This window comes from Danio rerio, chromosome 16 (assembly GCF_052040795.2).
Source record: "Danio rerio strain M-AB ecotype USA chromosome 16, GRCz13ab, whole genome shotgun sequence".
NCBI lineage: Eukaryota > Metazoa > Chordata > Actinopteri > Cypriniformes > Danionidae > Danio > Danio rerio.
In genome coordinates this window covers 21133094-21153479 of record NC_141036.1, presented here as the reverse complement: position 1 = coordinate 21153479, position 20386 = coordinate 21133094, and positions in this window count along the sequence as shown.

Below are 20386 nucleotides of genomic sequence, written 5' to 3'. Positions count from 1 at the left end.
TTAGCGGTACTAAACTGCTGTGGAAATCAAACCAAACCGAAGTTAGTGGAACTATACCGAGCAGTGGAAAAAGTGACTTCAGTGCATCTGTTTGTTGTCATTTTTAAAAAAAAGTTGAAAAAAAAAGAATTAATTTATATTAATATATTAATTATAATTAAAAAGAATTATAATTATATGAATAGTAGCTATGAAAAAAATGCTTTGGTGGACACATGCTTTAGGGGAATTCTTAAAATGTTTTCTTTTTTCCCCTTGTGTGATCAAAACCTGTTTAACTCTAAGATAATCAACTTACTTTCACACAAATAATGACAAACCAACAAAAAGTCTGTATTTCTCCCTCCAGCTTCAATTTCTTCATGCATTTTCTCTTTAACAATACGTTCATGTCATAACTTGAGCTGCAAAAGTAGACAGATTTCTAATTTAACTAAAAGGACTTAGCCATATTTGTTAAAAAAAAGTGATAGCATTTTTATCAAGAGTGCCTTGAAGAAATGTGGTTCTATCAGAATCTGATTATTGGCATTTCAGGAAAAGTAAGTGGGAAACATTTAGGGTTTTTTTTCTGGCATTTTAGAAGAATAGCTCTCTTAAATCACAATTTTGATTTTGCATTAAACCTTGAAACTCACTTAATTTTCTGTTGTTGGGGGAAAATGGATATTGTGAGTTAATAGTTAGCTCTATTTAGATCAAATTAAACAGTTAATGTGTTTGTTGCAAAAAGCTATCATATTACTCATATGACTTTTAATATAGCCCTGAAATCATTGGACTACTTTTTGGTGCTTTTACTTGTTAACAGCTATAGATCAATACAAACGATTGTGAAAAGATCTGCATGACAATTCTTCATAAAACATTTTTTTACTGAAAAATCCTAAATCCTGGTTTGAAGCCAGGATGTTACAGAACGTTAGCAATAGTTGGTCAACAAACCCTTTCCTGTTTTTTGTTTTTTTCTTTGTGTTTAAGTTAATTGCTACATTTTTTGTTGATGTTTGTTTTGTTTTTTCTCCACAATTTACCACAGAGACACGTCCAGTGTCTGTGATAGTAGAACCATTTAGCACCTTATCATGTGTAGCATGCAATTTCGCAAAAGGAATTGCAAAATGGAGTGTTATAGAGTATGTTTTCACCTTTCCCTCAGATTTTTACTCTGAGTTATGTGGATAAGAGACTAGATACTTGTAAAGTAGAACCCCGATGTAGAGGCTAAACATGAGACAGATGCTGTAAAATTGTGTAAATGTCACTTCAACTTTTTTATTTGATGTTGTGTTCATGTTTTGTTTGTATTTTGTATAGAATAGTGTATTATAGGTCAAATGCAGTGTTATTCTGTGAAAATTCTAATTTAAGAGAAAGCAAGCCATGCATGGTTTAAATAACAAACGTCGACAGGTCGTGTCATTATATTTGGGGATACGTGGATAGAGCCTGTGATGTCTTGATACCCTGTGAACGTAGCTTTTGTGTTTCATGTGTTTACGCAGCACAGACTTGAAACATTGTCATGCACCAATCAGACCTGCTCAAATGGCCTTTGCTATTATTGTTGCACTTGCATACAGAGTTTCACCCACTGCTATAAGTGCCATAACAAGTTGGTTTTGAATAAAAGATCAAGAATGTGAAGAAAACAAAACATGAATTCTAAATTCTAAAAGGACAAGCATTTACTGTACTTCGCAATAAAAAGCTTTTACAGCAACTCCTAGAACTCAGAGTCTGACTTTTTCTTTGTAACTGCGTGACTGAGCCAATTGAGGTTCTCTGATACAATAACAAGTGGTCAGTTAAAATCTACTGACAACTCTTTTGAGATTAAACTTTATTTAGACCATTCTCTATGTGATTTTGTCATCACTTCTGCAGGAGTGCTTAACGCAACACCCAAATGAAGAAACCCAATGCTATGCAGCTTACAAGTAAGTGGGAAAGCAATTGAATAAAAGGGTGTAGTCTGCAACAATTTTGATTTGGTGTGCTCACAATCACATTTTGTCAGAAATTATACTGAAGGTTTTTGACTTTCTCTAGAAGTGGGTTAAAGTGGACAAGCTATGATTTGTGTAATCTACGAACAAGGCATGGTACAAATGCAGCACACTAACCATGTTGCATTATTGAAATAGAGGCTGTTTGTACCTAGTCACCTCTTCATGACTTTTTATGATTTCATAGCCACCCTATTGTTAATTATATGCATAGCAGTTATATGCATAGCCACCTATTTAAATCCAACCCAAAATGTATTTAAGACATCTAAATTTGATCACTCACACAACTTCAGGAGGTGGTCTGCATTAAAACTTGTCTAAATGACGTCTAAATGCATCTAGTTGTTGAAATCACATACACAAGAGCGTGGTTCAATAATATTTAGTTCTGATGACTGTGCAGGCCATACAAGATATTCAACTTCACCTTCATGTTCATTAGAATGATGTCACCAGTCTTGCTGTATTAATGCATTATCATCCTGATACATGACAGCGCGCTCAGAATACAATGTTTTAACCATTTGGTACACATGGTCCCCCAGAATGGTTCGGTAGTCGTTGGCACTGATGCACCCATCTAGCCCAAGTTTTGGCCTTGGGAATGCAATGATATTACTGTCCAAACCATCACTGATCCACCACCATGCTTCACTCTGGGCATGCAACAGCCAGGGTGGTATGCTTCTTTGGGGCCTATCCACACTCTAACTCTTTTTTTTTTATGTGGGAAAGACATTGACGTATAAGATAACTCATGTTTCACATTGTCCACAGCCCAAGATGTTTGCTGTTGGCACTATTCAAACTGACGTTTGGCACTGGCATGGTTCACAAAAAGTTTGGCTACAGCAGCCCAGCCATGTATATTGACTTTGTGGAGCTCCCCAAGAACAGTTTTGTTGGAAACAGGAGATTTGGGCAGCTGTAGGTTTATGTTTTTGGATACAGTAAGTTTGACACCTGGCCATACCTTTCTCAGGTGTTATGCTCACATTACCCTGGATACCATGGCTCTTGATACATCACAAAAACTTGCTGTTTTGGTCACAGATGCACCAGCAAAATGCATACCAGCAGTTTGTCCTCGTTTGAACTCTGATATGTTAAACATAATGCATGCTTGCAGTATTTTAAAGAGTCACGAAACGCCAAAACACATTTTTTGAGCTGTTGACAGTCGTCTATGTGTCCCACACTGCTAAAAACTGTTTTAGGACACATATCTCACTAAAAAGTGAAAATTGGTTGTTTTACGTTATTTCGAGCAAATTCATACTTCCGGTTTGAAACTAATTTTTGAAGCTGCGTCACGGCCATGAGATCTTAGCATGTATTCCAGCGTGTAGACTGGACTTCTGTACCTGGGTGTCCCGTATTACGTCTCTGAGTGTTGCATTCATTCTGCTGACCATACGAACTATAAATTTGCCATCTGAATGAACAAAGAAAGGACACTGATAGCCATGGGCGTGGTAGTGGGGGGAAAAGTGGACCTGACTACCCAGGGCCCCGTCTAGGGAGAGGGCCCTTTGAAATCCCACCAATTTTTTTTTTTTTTGTAGCCTACTTCGAATTAATTGGCCCCTCCAATTGATGTCAATGTCATTATTTATTTCAAAATATATTGATAACACCCCCCCCTAACCCCCAACCCCCGAAATGGTTTAGTCCGCCCATAGACGGCAGCCGGCGGCAAACAAGTATCGCAGTGAGTAGAGCCTGATCATGCTGCGCAAAAAGGCCAAATCGGGCTTTCAAAAAAAGAAAGGAGGAAGGAGGAAGAATGAGGGGAAGCAACTGATGACTGCTTTCTTTTCAAAAGGTGAACTGAGTTTGCTTGTTATGAAACTACATCTAATTAAAGTTAACATAGTCAACTCCAGACAGCTGCTGCTAAGGCAGGGCTCAAAATTGCGACCATTTTGGTCGCATATAATGCTGATTTGTGTACAGTCGTTACTAGGGAAACCGTAATATTTCAGCGCTCTTAAAGCGCCCCCTTGTGACAGAATGAATTTTTATTTCCAATAAATTTTTTTCAGCTGTTTATGGTCAAATTATTGCAATTATCGATCCATGTGTAAATGTGAAAGAAGTTAATGTGCCTTTTAAAAATCTAAACAATTAAGTAATACTAATATAAGAAATGATATACTTGATTTATCCCTTTTAATGGTATAAAGGTTGAAATGCCATTGTATTAGATATTTTTTGTCTGTATACGTCTGCAAGATGTCTGTTAAAGATCTCTTGATCTGGAAAGCACCTGCTGCATACAAACGTCTGGCAGACGTCTCCGACATCTCCGAGATGTACGTGTGCTAAGCAAAATCAGCCATTAAGAATTAAGATTGGCGCATAACTAAAAAGAAAATGGGTGCTCCTAAATTTTTTGGGATGCTCCTAACTTTTTGAAGTTGGGAGCACCAGTGCTACTAAGTAAAAAAGTTAATTTCGAGCCCTTTAATGTATGTATGCTAATGTTAAATCGTTAGCTTAGTTTGTCAACCAGGGTGCTTGTTGCTGTAAGTAAATTATGGGCCAAGCCAGCTAATGATTCTGAGGGTACAGTTGTCTCATGTTCTCCTGTTCAAAAATAAATGTTTTTAAATCAAAACTTGCATCAGTATCATGGATCAAAATGTCAGTACACAAACCCGATGTAGCCTACGGTTTAAAGGTATTTGAGCACAAGTAGGCCAAATGCATCAATTTGGTGGTAAATGAAAGAACCAGTCATTATTATAATCTGATTTGATCATAGATTAAAACACTATTTGTGCATGTTTATATTCAAATAATTTTTAAAAAATGTGTAGGGGGCCCACTGACATTGAGAGGGTACAGGGCCCAGAATTTGGTGCTACGTCCCTGCTGATAGCACACACTTACCGAATCTGTGGACAGGACAATCACCACATACTGGAGCTGCGTCTTTTTTTAAAGGAGACAAGCAGCAAATTCGGATCTCACCATTGATGAGAAATACTCTCGAGTAAAAAATGGTCCAAACAAAGGCATTTCTGCCGTGCGTCGCGAGCACTGATCAAACATTTCACCGTCATTAAACACACTGTCTTTCTCCCCTGCGCATGCTCAAATGACAACTCCTATTTTCATTCAAACAGGGGGTTTTATGGTCCTTTAAGCAAAACTGTGCTATTACTCTACTAATTAAACCTTCACAATCTGCTCTTACTGGTGGAATGTGCAGCCACCAGGCTGGTCAAATTTAGCCATGAAACCCCCAACACTAAATAGGCCAGTGTTTCAGTTTAATTGTATAAACAGTTCCCTGTATATTTATTTTTGGCTGGTTTTATTAAAGGTTTAATTATAAAAATAATCTGAAGCCCCTACCAATATGTCCCAGCTGTGAAGAATAAAATAACTATACAAGTGGTCATGTTGCAATTCCAACCCCAACACAGAAAAAGTTCGAACAGTATGGAAAACGCAAATAAAAATAAAGTTGTGATTTCTAAATGTCCTTTAACTTGTATTTAATTGCAGACAATACAACAAACAGGCCCGTGCAGAGACCGTCTAAAGGGCATGTGCAGGATAAATTTTTTGAAGAGCGGGGGGAGGGGGGGGGATGCGCGCGTACTGAAGAGCGGCGTTGTCGCGCGCCTACTGAAGGGCGGGACCGAAGGTGTGCCGCGTCGCGGGGGCACTTTTGATCATTTTGGAAGGGCACTTTCTATCCAAGACTAAAAAGGGCATGTGCACTGCACAGGTTGAGCCCTATGTGTGCACGTGCCTGACAAAAAACATCATTTAATTTATTATTTATTTTTCAAAATATGTATGCCAATTTTAGTTCTTGTAACACATTTTCACAAGTATTTAACATTTCAAAGTGTTAAATACTTTACTGTTTTAAATAAAACAGTAAAGTATTTAACACTTTGAAATGTTGCAATTCCATTTCACTACTCTTAAAAGATGATTACGTACTGAAGACACCAAGTGATGAAGTGTTTCAGGTGTATTTTTTCAAACAAGTCTTAAGGTGGCCAACAGTACCGGGTCATTGCTGTTGCAACTGCACCACACATTCTCTATTAGAGACAGATTGAGACAACAGGCAGACCAGTCAAGCACCTGTATCTTCTTCCTCTGCAGCCAGGACTATGTAATGTGTGTAGAATGAGGTTTTACATTGTCTTGTTAAAATGAGGGGTCAAGATGGCTGCGTGCGATGTAGTCGCGTGTTAGTGGGTGTCTTCAGGAACTTTGGAATAGGACAATAATGTAACTGGAATTCCGATTTTTTGTTTTTTGCGACAAATGAGAACTGAACTTGCACCTTTAACTGCCTTGGTCTATTTATGGGCAAAAAGAAAATGAAACAGATTTGTAGAAAAACCGCACATGTTAACACGATGGCTTCAGATGACAAAGCTAACAACAATGCTATCAACACACAACTCCAGGACATGGAGACTTCAGATAAGTTTGAGGACAGCAACTGGTTTGATTCAAATCCAGAAGTAAGTGATCTACTCATGACACCCTTACCGGACACCCCGTCAAAAAATACGAAAAGAGATCCGTTAGACCACCATGACAGCTCGTCAGAGATTCTGTCTGCGATCCACGAACTCTCCGGGAAATATGACAAAATGCTCCAAAAAAAATATCTGCCATTGAATTATCTACCAGAGCAACAGCGAAACAGATTTAAACTTTATCTTCGACCATGACGCAACTTGTAACGGACGTTGCTGTACATAAAGAATCCTTATCTGCTATACCACTGAGATTCAAGCAATCAAAAGACGACCAAATCCATGAAGCTAGAACTCTGGGAATGCAAAAGATACAGCTGGAAATGGACCCTGAAATTACATGGTGTCAAGGAGAAAGAGGGAGAGAACACCTGAGGAGTGACAGTTGATATTCTCAGCAATGTTGTTATGTATATGCATAATGTTCCAATGAATCAATAATTTAACTATCCACAGCCCATACTTATATTTGTATGTATACATACATTGAGATGTTAAGTTGCAAATTCTTGTTATAATGTTATAATGCGTTGTTAGTTGCATATTGTTCCTATTCCTGTTTACTCTAATTACTGTTTAGTAGGTTTAGCTGTAGTGTTAGTTCTAGTTATGGAATACATGTTTAATTCATTTTCTGTATCATCTTTAAAAGTAAGGGGTTTAAAGAGAAACTATAAAAATGAAAGCATTTTTTATTTTTTTATTTTGTAAAAGTAGTGAAGCAGTATTAATCTTTTGTGTCACTCTTGTGAAACTGATGTGAAGTTCTGGAAATATCAGTAGGGTAATTCTATTTTCTGTAGCCACGGCACCAATCATTCAGCAGGAGTTATGATTATTACACAAATTCAATGGCAATATATTGGAATCTAAACTGGCAGAAGAGGGCAGGTGGATTATTTTAGTAGTTAAAAAGGACAATTCTACATTTATTCTTTCTAATATATATGGACATAATAATAAAACCGATAATAGTAAAATGTTTAATAAATTAACCATAGAACTTAAAAAAATAATTTCTAAATATCCAGATATTTTAATAATTTTAGGTGGTGACTTTAATGAGTGTGTTAATGATGCAGTAGATAGATTTCCCCTTAAAGCTGCAGAATACCAATTGCTCAATAGTAATATTGCTTTTTTGTGTTCTAAATTTAATTGAATCGATTCGTGGTGTTTCTTTAATCCAAACAAAACAGAATTTACATGGCCTAATAAAAGCAGGTCATTGCAATCTAGGATTGATTTTTTTTCTAATTTCTACTTCAGCCCTACCAATTGTATATGAGTCATTACATATATTTGCTCCTTTAACTGATCACAAATTGGTTAAATTACAATTGCTATGTAATACAGATAACAACTCTAAACTGAGAGGTTATTGGAAGTTTAATAACTCATTACATAAAGATAAATTGTTTAATGACAAAATAAAAGAGCTTTTTTCCGATTTTTTTTCTGAATTACCTAGTAATAACTGTAAAAGTAAATGGGAATATTTCAAATATAAAGCTAGACAAATAGCCATTAAAAGAAGTAAAGACCTTAAAAAAAACATAAATAAAAACATTCAAAATCTTTTAGACAAAGTAAATTCACTATTGCAAAAAAAGTTGACCCCTAATGAAGATTTGCTCTTAAAAAGTTTAAACGCTCAATTAGACAATGCTTTTTTAGACCTAGCTAAAGGTTTTTTTTTATCAGATCAAGAGCTGAATGGCTTGAAGAGGGTGAAACTAACTCAAGTTATTTTTTTGCACTAGACAAATGAAATTATAAAAGAAATTCGCTTACTGCTCTTAATATTGAGGGCTCAACCTGTACAATACCTTGTAAAATCTCATCTTTCGTGTCAGCGTTTTATAAAAAATCTTTACTCATCGAAGTTTGATGCTCATAAATGCGAAGAATTTTTTCACACAATTAATACACACATACCCATGATTGATGAAGATTTTGCCAAATTTTGTGATGATGATTTAACTAAAAAGGAAATACAGGCTGCTCTATTCTCGAAGAAAAAAAAAAATCCCCAGGTATTGATGGGTTCTCTGTAGACTTTTATACACACTTCTGGTACTTAATACAAGACATATTATTAATGCTGTATAATGAATGTATTGCTGAAAAAGAAGTGACAACTACTATGAAACAAGGAATCGTTATTCCAAAACCAGAAAAGGATTCACTTTTAATCGACAATTGGAGACCCATTACATTATTAACAGTAGATTATAAGATATTAGCATTGGTATTTTCTAACAGATTAAAAACTAAATTAAATCTTATGATTACAGAATCTCAATCTGGCTTCTTAAATGGTAGGCATATTAGTAACAATATAAGATTGGTCTTGATCTAATTGATTATGCAGATTTTATTCAATCTAAAGCTATAATTTTTTTTCTTGATTTCTACAAAGCGTTTGATACAATAGAACATAAATTTCTTTTCCAGTCTCACAAAGAATTTGGCTTTGGCTCAACATTCATTAATATAATAGAGATGTTCTATAAAGATATATCAAATTCGGTTATTATTAACATGTTTACATCTCAAAGATTTACAATAGAAAGAGGTGTCCGCCAGGGCTGTCCTATTTCCCCTTTTTTATTTATTTTAGTTACAGAATTACTCTCTATATCTCTTATTAATAGCCAAAACTTAAAAGGTATACATATTTTTGAAAGAGAAATAAAAATTTCTCAACTAGCGGACGACACCACTTTATTTTTAAAAGAAAGTTATCAAATTAACAAAGCATAAAATCAATAAAAACATTTTAGGTTGCTTTAGGTCTTCATTTAAACTTAGATAAATGTGAAATCTTAACTCTGTATGATTGCAGTGACTTGCTGTTAAATGGTATACTAGTAAAAAAAAACTGTTAAATATTTAGGTATATATATATATATATATATATATATATATATATATATATATATATATATATATATAAATATATATATATACATATATATATATATATATATATATATATATATATATATATATATATATATATATATATATATATACCTAAATATTTAACAGTTTTTTTTTACTAGTATACCATTTAACAGCATTCTATGGCTACAAAGGGATCTATCCATTTACAGTAGAGTTCTTATATCAAAAGCTGAAGGTCTCTCCCACCTAGTATATCCTTTATTATCCTTAACTGCTAATGATAAAATAAAAAAAGATATAAATAAATAATTTTTTGATTTTATTTGGAAAAATAGATCTCATAAATTAAAAAAGGCATTAATTTCACATAACAAAGATAAAGGGGGATTAGAAGCTATTGATATAAAAAATTCTATAAATTCTTTCAGAGTCAGTTGGATTCAAAGATGTTTAACTAGTTCAAATTCAATATGGTTCTTTATTCCCAATTATTGGTTTAATAAAATTGGCGGTCTCCCATTTATTTTGAAATGTAATTTTGCTCCAAATAAACTCCTTATAAAATTAGCTAATTTTTTACCAGCAAGCATTACTGGCTTGGAAAATATGCTATTCCTATAACTTTTCTCCACATAAAAAATTTTTATGGAATAACACTGATGTTACAGTTAAGAGTAAATCCTTATTTTTTTCTAATTGGTATGACAGAGATATATTACATTTATTTTCCTTATTTGATGACTAGGGGAACTTGTTAACTTATGAACAGTTTATGAAAATTCATCAATTTCCAATACCATTTAAGAAATTTAACATTATTGTAAATGCTATCCCAAAAGAATTAATACATCCAACAAAAAACATATTTTATATACAAATAAAAAAAAACATAGAACCCTCCTTATTATTAGAAGTTATTAGTGTATATGATAAGAAATGCAACAACAAACTTATCCTTCGAATTCTCCAACAAAAAAAATCTAATTGCTCTAAAAGGGAAATCATATTGGTCAGCATTAATAGAGGACATTAATTGGAAAAGAACATGGCTTCTCCCATATAAATATGTAATCCCAAACATAGCAAAGGAAATCCATTTTAAAATTCTACACAAAATATACCCAGTCAATGTATTAGTCTCAAAATTTACTGATATTGCAGATACTTTTTCCTTTTGTCAGGAAAATGAGGAAACTTTGACACATGTTTTTTTACATGTAAAATCTCACAAATATGAATAAATCCCAAGCAACAAAACAAATCTTTAAACTGAAAGAAATTATTTGTTATTATTCTAATTCCAAGAATAAAAATGAAGAATATATATATATATATATATATATATATATATATATATATATATATATATATATATATATATATATAAAATAACTTCTTTATATTATATGCTAAATTCTTTATCCACAAACAAAACTTACTTAAATCCTCTTTCTCGTTTGCCCATTTTCTAATCAAATTGATTCCATGCTTAAAGCTATACATCTATCTAACAACAAGAAATTATGCAAGTTAATAGAAACTTATGAAAATATCATGCTTCCAGTATGTTAGTAATTGATGCTTTCTGTATTTTTTTTATTTTATTTAATTTTGTTCTTCTCCTTTCCTCATTTTGTTCTCTTTTTTATTTTCTTTCTATTACTCCTTTCTTTTTACTTACTGTTCTTATTACTTTGTAATTGTATATTCTTGTATTCCAGTCTTGTTCAGATTACTTCCTGATTTATATTGTAAATTTCTTTTTTTCAAAATAAAAGTTTGTTTGAAAAAAAAATAAAATAAATTGTCTTGTTAAAATATGCATGGACGTCCCTGGAAAACGTAGCAGGATATTGTGCTCTGTTACAACCTCCTGGCTCAAGAAAGTCGAAACAAAACCAAATAAAGATACAAACCAGAAAATCAAATCAACTTAAATATATTTAATCAAAAGTAAAATAATACATAAATATAAAGAAAAAAAAAAACAAAAAAACTCCAAAGCTAAAGAGGGAAGGATGAACACCAGCAGTCCTGTTCTCTTGGTCTTTATCCAAACGCACATCACAGGTAACACTCCACACTTGGTCCAAACATAAATCACAGCAAAACACCGCACCTGTTCAAAACTCCAGAAGAATACCAGATAATGGGCCACCTACATCTAGTGGACACCTCCCCTATTAAAAGAGGCCCCAAAAAGGACTCTGCAACAAACAAAAATCAAATACACAAGGACGATACCCCCCCCTCCACACACACACACACACACACTCACATCTTATCTCTTACCCAACTTTAATTCAGTACATCCGCCATAACATTATCTCGCCCTCGAATATGCTGAATGTCTGGGCTGTAAAGTTGTAGCAACAATGACCAGCAGATAAGTCATTGATTGGGACTTCGCAAAGATTTCATGAACGTGAGCAGATTGTGATCGGAAAATACTTTAACGGGAATGGGCCCGGATGGAGTGATGAACGCAGAGAACTCTTGCGCACGAGGAGTTAGTGGAACTTGATAATAACCCTTCAAAAGATCATTTTTAGATATGATCTTTGCTGAACCAACAGAATCTACACAATCCTCCATTCGCGGGAGCGGAAACGAGTTGGGTTTGGTAACGCTGTTTAACTTCCTTTATTCCGTGTAGAACCGAAATGTTTTATCGGGCTTAGAAACCAGAATGCAGCGTGACGCCCAACTGGAATAGGACGGTTTTGCAAGGCCAGTATATAACAAATACTGAACCTCGGCCTCCAAAAATGCTTGCTTGTCAGGAGAAACTCGATAAAATCTTTGTCGTATAGGCAAAGACTCGCCGACATCAATATCATCATGTACCAAACCTGTGCATAAGAGAATATATGAAAAAAGCTATGAAAATTCAGTTATTAAATGAATCAATTGCTTTCAGTTCTCATCAACTAAATGTTGTAACATAATATCCAATTTAGTCAATTGCTCTGAATTACAGAGTCGAGGTTGAACGATATAATCAGATGGAGCGCTCTCTACTTCACACTTTGTAACCGTAGTCACGGGAGATTTACTCACCTCGGTAACCAGAGTGACAGGTTTAATTTCAGCACCAAGGACAGTGCTCTCACGTGTGCGACAGAAGTACGGTTTTAAAAGGTTTACGTGACAAAGTTGAGTGGATTTCCTTTTATCTGGGGTCGAAACTATATAATTTTGGTCTGACACGCGCTTTACAACGCAATAAGGTCCAGTGAATCTCGCTAAAAAAAGATGATCTTGTAACAGGAAGCAAAACCAAAACTTGATCAAAGGGAACAAACTCACGGCGCTCAGACCGGCAACCATACCATAATTTCATCCTATCCTGCGCTTTACTAAGATTTTCAGACGCTAACATACCGACCCGATATAACCTTCGACGAAACCCATTTACATATTCTAGAAGATTTAGTGGTGGTTCCCTTTCAACAAGGTCATTCGTTAAAAGTGATAAAGTACCTTTAATCTTGTGCCCAAGGACGATGTCATTAGGGCTGTTACGCACCGTCTAGGGATAATGCACAACATGAAAGACAAGACGACAAAAATAAATTCAAAGATTTATTGGGGTTTGAATTCGGGAGCTGACAAGGCCAAAATAACAAACAAAAATTCCTTTATATTAAATCTCTAACTTACCTGATCACAAACAAAAGAAAAGAAAGTACAATTCACTTCCCTAACTACCTAACACAAAAACAGAGGCAAAAAGGTTTTACAAAGAAAATGGCGTCAAACTCCTTACTATCCCAATATATACACTATTTACAATCTATTTACAAAAACAGGCAACCATATTTGAAGGACAATCCAAAATCAATGTCAGCAGGCAACAAAGGTCAAACAAGCCGGTGGAACAAAGTATCATGAACAAAGCAAACACTAAACAAACAGTACTCACAATTCTCAATATAATCTCAGAAGTCAAACAAAACAAACCGTACTCACAAATCTCAATATTCTCAGTCCTATCACATCAAAAAACTCTGCACTATACCACAATCAAACATTTCAACAAACACAAGCAAGTGACCAAAAACAAGATGGCTGCCAAGGAAGTGGTGTCATGGCTTTTTAAAACACTGTAGGCCAATCAGGATCAAGCAAGCTGGAAGTGGCCAATTGGATGTGTTCTAAGCAAAACAGGAACAAGAAAAAAAAACAGATGAGACAAGACAAACATAGGATTGTAACACCCCCACACATAAGTGTAAACATGGTTACAAGTTTACAAATGTGATCTAGACAATGAATCTGCAATTATATTGTCAGTACTTAATTTGTAAATTAAAACTTTGACAAATGAGAACCCACCGCATCAGTCTCTGATTTTTGTTACACATTTGCTGAAGAAACACAAGTGAGTTGTGGTCAGTAAATACTTCAATGGGTTTTGGACTAGATCCGACATATACTTAAAATGTTGCAATGCTAACAAAAGAGCTAGTGCTTCTTTTTCAATGGTACTGTAATTAACCTGATGACGATTGAATTTTTTAGAATAGAAACACACAGGATGGTCGATTCCTTGTTCATCTTCTTGTAGCAGGACAGCACCGGCCCTCGTACCACTGGCATCCACTTCAAGTTTAAAAGGTCGGGTGAAGTCTGGGGCAACTAAAACAGGAGCATTACACAACAAATTTTTAAGACATTCAAAGGCAAATTCACACTTAGAGTTCCAGCTGAAGGGTACATCTTTGCGAAGGTTATCAGTTAGAGGTTTTACAACATCAGAAAATTTTTTACAGAAATCTCTGTAATAGCCAGCCATTCCAAGGAACCGCCTGAGGTCTCTTTTAGTTTTGGGCACAGGAAATTCAACAATTGCCTGAACTTTAGCCCCTAGAGGGCGAACAGTACCATGACCAACTTCTTTTCCCAAGTATGTTACAGTGGCATGACAGAACTCACATTTAGCTAAATTAAGAGTAAGATTAGCTGCTTGAAGTCTTGAAAACACTTCCTCCAGTGTTTGTAGGTGACTACCCCATGTATCTGAGTAGCATACCACATCATCTAGATATGCTTCACAATTTCTTACATTAGCCAATACTTGATTCATCAAGCGTTGAAAAGTAGCTGGAGCGTTTTTAAGGCCAAAAGCTAGAACTTTGTATTGTAAAAAGGAGTCTGGGGTGGCAAAGGCTGAGATTTCAGAAGCACGCTCCGTGAGCGGCACCTGCCAGTATCCTTTAAGCAAGTCTAACAAATTTAGCACTTCCAATGCGATCAATGCAATCCTCCATTCTGGGAAGAGGGTAGGAATCAGATTTGGTTAATTGATTCACCTTTCGATAATCTGTGCAAAAGCGGGAAGTTCCATCAGCTTTTGGAACCAACAAACATGGAGAACACCAGGGACTACAGCTTGGCTCTGCCAAACCATTCTCAACTAGATACTGGGTTTCTTTTTTCATTATTTCACGTTTGACTGGATTCACACGGTAAGCATTCTGCTTTACTGGACGATGGTCACCAACATCAATGTCATGCATCAACACACTAGTCACAGTTGGGACATCTGAGAAAATACTAGAATACTTGTTAAGTAAGTGTACAAGCTCACTTTGAGATGAACTTGGCAAATGGGAAAGTTTTGAGGCAAGAGATTCTAAAGTTTCAGAATTTTGCAATTTAGCACCAGAAAGATAAGCACTTCCTAAATGAAGATCATCTAGGCAAGGAGAATACTCTGGAGAAACCACATCTATGGATGTTACAACAGCAGGAGTTACCACCGGAGAACTGACAGAGTCTTTACAATCAGGGCGAGAGACATACAATTTAAGCATATTGATGTGGCATATCCGAGTCTTTCTTCTTCTTTCAGGAGTTTGTACGACATAATCAGTTTCACTTAATTTTTCCTCAATCACATAAGGGCCTGTGAATTTTGCTTGTAGAGCAGAGCCGGGTAAAGGCTGCAATACCAGAACTTGATCATCAACCTTAAATGAGCGTTGGACAGACTTCTTATCATATCTGCTTTTCATTCTGGACTGAGAGGTTGCTAACAACTGTTGTGCTAGTTTCCACACTAAATGTAAACATTCACGAAATGAACTCACATGATCCAATACATTCTTAGGAGTAGTGACTGACTGACTTGTAGAAAGTAACTGTTCTTGTAACAGTTTCAGTGGTCCGCGAAGAGTATGTCCAAATACTAATTCAGCTGGGCTGAATCCAAGTGATTCCTGTACTGTATTGCGAATAGCAAACAATAAAAGTGGGACATCTTCATCCCAATCTTTCTCACGTTGGAGACAGTAGGTTCTGATAAGGGTTTTGAGGGTCTGATGAAACCTTTCAAGAACACCCTGCGATTGTGGATGGTACGCACTAGAGACAATGTTGAATGTTTAGCTCTTTCATGACCTTACGGAAGATTCTTGACATGAAATTTGACCCTTGGTCCGACTGAATAAACTTTGGCAGGCCAAATGTGGTACAGAACTTTACAATTGGCTTCACAATGGTTGGAGCCTTTAAGGAACGCAGTGGGATAGCTTCAGGAAACCTAGTAGCAGAACACATCAAAGTTAACAAGTAGGAGTGACCAGATTTAGTCCTTGGTAAAGGTCTAACACAATCAACTACAAGTTTCTCAAATGGCTCAGTCATGATTTGGTTTGCCAGCAACCTGACAAGCGTGACAAGATCGACAATAGTGAGACACCGTAGACTTCATTCCAGGCCAAAAGAAATGTTTCAAAAGATTGTTATAGGTCTTCCTAATACCTAAATGACCAGACAATTCATGGTCAAGAGCCACACTTAGCACATATTCTCTGTAATCTTTTGGAATGACTACTTGAAATACAGAGCTCCAGTCACCCTTCATGTTTTCTGGACTCCATTTACGCATAAGTCCCCCTCCATCTAAAAAATAAGCAGCTGGATGATTGGGTAAGTCAGATATCTCAATCACAGCAGCAAAACATGACTTCAACGTATCATCTGCACGTTGTGCATCTATTAAGCGCTGTTTGTCAAAAGGAAAGTCAAATTTAGATTCTAGACTCAGATTCTGTAAACAAGCATCTTCAGTTTTGTTCTCAACATCTGGTAAATCTGAATTCATGAAGGAATTAGAAAGATCAATTTCCTTATCAAGTTTACGAGCTTGTGCACGAGTCACAACACAAGAACGAAATACACTGGGAAACTCTCGAGTCAACACATCCTCTTCTGGCACACAAGGTACCTCAGTAACCTCAGGAAGACAAGAAACTTTGTTCCCTGCTAAATCATTCCCAAGGATAAGGGAAATTCCCTTCAGTGGTAACTGAGTATGTACAGCCACTTTAACTAAGCCAGTCACAATGTCAGAGCGTAAATAAACAGTGTGCAAAGGAACCCTAACCACAACAAGTTCAATTCCCTGAACTAAAACATCTGAATTACAGCTGGACTGTGAAGAGAATGGAAGCACATCTGCCAGAATAAAAGACTGAGCAGCACCTGTATCCTGAAGGATGTGAACTGGTTTTTGCTCCTGATCTAATTCAGAAAATGACACTACACCTTCAAACACAAATGGATAAAAAGAGGGATCAATAGAGTGTACTAATTCAGAAGTGTGAGTACTCGCAAAGGCCACAGTTTTAGATGCATCCTGAGCTTTTCTCTGATTTTTGCGCAGTAACACAGGACAACCAGCAATTAAATGCCCCTTTTCATGGCAGTAATAACACTCTCGGGACCCTGTTAAAGATTCAGCAATGTGATCATCTTTTGGCACAGCTACTGCTGTTCTAGCGCTACCCCTGCGATCTATAACAGCACGAGATGAACGGGGGGACGTGAATGCAACCTTGTGTGTGAGCACAAACTCATCAGCAAAAATCGCAGCCTCAGATAGTGATGAAAGTTTTTGTTCATTCAAATAAACTACAATCTTTTCTGAAATGCAATTCTTAAACTCTTCCACTAAAATGAGTTCTTTCAGCTGCTCAAATGTGGTAATTTTACTAGCAGCACACCACTTTTCAAACAGTGTGGTTTTCTCACGTGCAAACTCAACAAATGTTTGACTGGGGTTTTTCACATGCTTCCTAAACTTTTGTCGATAGGCTTCTGGAACGAGTTCGTAAGCTCTTAACACGGCAGCCTTAACCGAATCATACTCCAAACTTTGCTCAAGTGTCAGTGCAGAACATACTTCTTGCGCTTTGCCAACCAGTTTGCACTGTAACAATAAAGGCCAAATATTTCTTGGCCACTTTAACGTGGCTGCAATACGCTCAAAAACAGTGAAATATGTGTCAACTTCACTCTCTCTAAATGTAGGAACCAACGAAATTTGTCTGCTAATATCAAAATCAGTGTTAGGACTTACCGGTGTCACAGATGGCACTGCAGGAAGAGGAGAGGAGGCATTTACTGGACTCTGCACTGGAGTGCTTCCCTTTGTCAGGGAAGAAGGTGAACATGGATTTTGTCCAGTCTTTGATTCAAGTTCCAGCTCTTTCAGCCAGATGTCTCGTTTTGTCTCAAGCTCAACTGCTCGAACATGTAAAAGCTGGCTCTCATACTGCTGTCGACTTAACTCCACCTCCAGTTCTTTCAACCGGATTGCCAGCTGTGGATCTGTTAGCGAAGGCGGATTAATGGGATCCATGCTCGCAACATCCGTAGGTTTGAACTCTGCCTCAGCAGCTTCCAACTCTTCAGATGATACTGTATTTGCAACACCCAAACCCTGCACATTCGCATCAGGTAAGATCTTTTGTTTAACAAGCTCCATGTACAATGCCTCTCTGATCTCCTTTTTCCGTGCATTTCGAGGTATGACTATATCAAAAAATTCTGCAATCAAAAACAAATCGTCTTTGCGACATTTATCTAATTGCTCCTCTGTTGGTGCAATTGTAAATTTATCAAGTTCAAATTTTGATGCCATGCCAATCAAAGTAGTTGAGCCAATCACTATATTTCCTCCCTTATCAAAAGAAAAACCCCAGGCAAACAAATGCAAAAACAAATGAGCCAAGTAAATTCAGCTAATAGAGCATATAACCAATGGACGAGCCCCCAATTTCATGTTACGCACCGTCTAGGGATGGTGCACAACATGAAAGACAAGACAACAAAAATTAATTCAAAGATTTATTGGGGTTTGAATTCGGGAGCTGACAAGGCCAAAATAACAAACAAAAATTCCTTTATATTAAATCTCTAACTTACCTGAACACAAACAAAAGAAAAGACAGTACAATTCACTTCCCTAACTACCTAACACAAAAACAGAGGCAAAAAGGTTTTACAAAGAAAATGGCGTCAAACTCCTTACTATCCCAATATATACACTATTTACAATCTATTTACAAAAACAGGCAACCATATTTGAAGGACAATCCAAAATCAATGTCAGCAGGCAACAAAGGTCAAACAAGCCGGTGGAACAAAGTATCATGAACAAAGCAAACACTAAACAAACAGTACTCACAATTCTCAATATAATCTCAGAAGTCAAACAAAACAAACAGTACTCACAAATCTCAATATTCTCAGTCCTAACACATCCAAAAACTCTGTACTATACCACAATCAAACATTTCAACAAACACAAGCAAGTGGCCAAAAACAAGATGGCTGCCAAGGAAGTGGTGTCATGGCTTTTTAAAACACTGTAGGCCAATCAGGATCAAGCAAGCTGGAAGTGGCCAATTGGATGTGTTCTAAGCAAAACAGGAACAAGAAAAAACAAACATGAGACAAGACAAACATAGGATTGTAACAAGGGCTAAATCTTAAACTCGCACAACCTTGCATGCTGCTAACAATAACCATGGGAGTCCCTCTTCCCAATCTTTAATTAGCTCATTGCAGTATGCTCTTAAAAGTTGTTTTAATGTTTGATGGAAACGTTCGAGAGCTCCTTGGCTCTCCGGATGGTATGCACTACTAATATGATGTTTTACACGCAGCTGTTTTAGCACTTGAGCAAACACGCGAGACATGAAGTTAGTGACTGTCAGTCTAAATAACTTTCGGCATTCCAAAAAGTTAAATAAACTGAGACAAAGCTTTCACAACGGCTTTAGTCGTGATTTTTCTCAAAGGATAAGCGGCAGGGTAACTTGTCACCTGATACAGCACAGTTAGGAGATACACAGAACCTGATTTAGACGGACTTAATGGACCAATGCATTCCACAGTCAAATACTCAAAAGGATGGCTCACAGCAGGAATAGGATATAGCGGTGCTGGCGCTAATACCTCATTAGGTTTACCTACCAATTGGCACGTATGGCAAGTCTTAATATATTTCGCCACATCTCTTTTTAGTCGAGGTCAAAATAAATAGTGCATTATACTGTGGTACGTTTTCTTAACCCCTTGATGTCCGGCTACACCACCATGAGCTGTTTTAAGCACTATGTCACGAAACACTTCGGGAACAACAATTTGAAAGATGGATTCACCCACAGCATGATGCAAATCAAAACGCCATCTCTAATAAAATAACCAGCAGAAGCACTCTCAAAATCATCATTTGGCTTTACAGCCTTAAATTAAGTTGCTGAATCAGAATCTTTTTCCTGAGCTGATATTAAATTGTCGCGTGAAAAAGGAGGAAGAACAGGCAACTTAGCTAACGGATCAAATTAACGCTTTTCTAATTCTTCATTCTGGGCAACTTCCGCTTTAACACTCATTGCATGGGTTACAGCGCAAAAAAACAAAAACGTCAGGAAAATCATGATCATTCTGATCTGTCTCTAAAGACAAACAAGTAGTGGTTTTAACGACCGGTGGAACAACACACCGCCACACACGATCACCAGCTAGATTATTTCCTAAAATTAAATCAACACCCTCTACAGGTAACAATGGTCGTAAAGCAAATTTCAACCTCTCCTTGAACTAATTCAGAATCCAACTGAATCCTTTGTAAAGGAACAATGAATATTT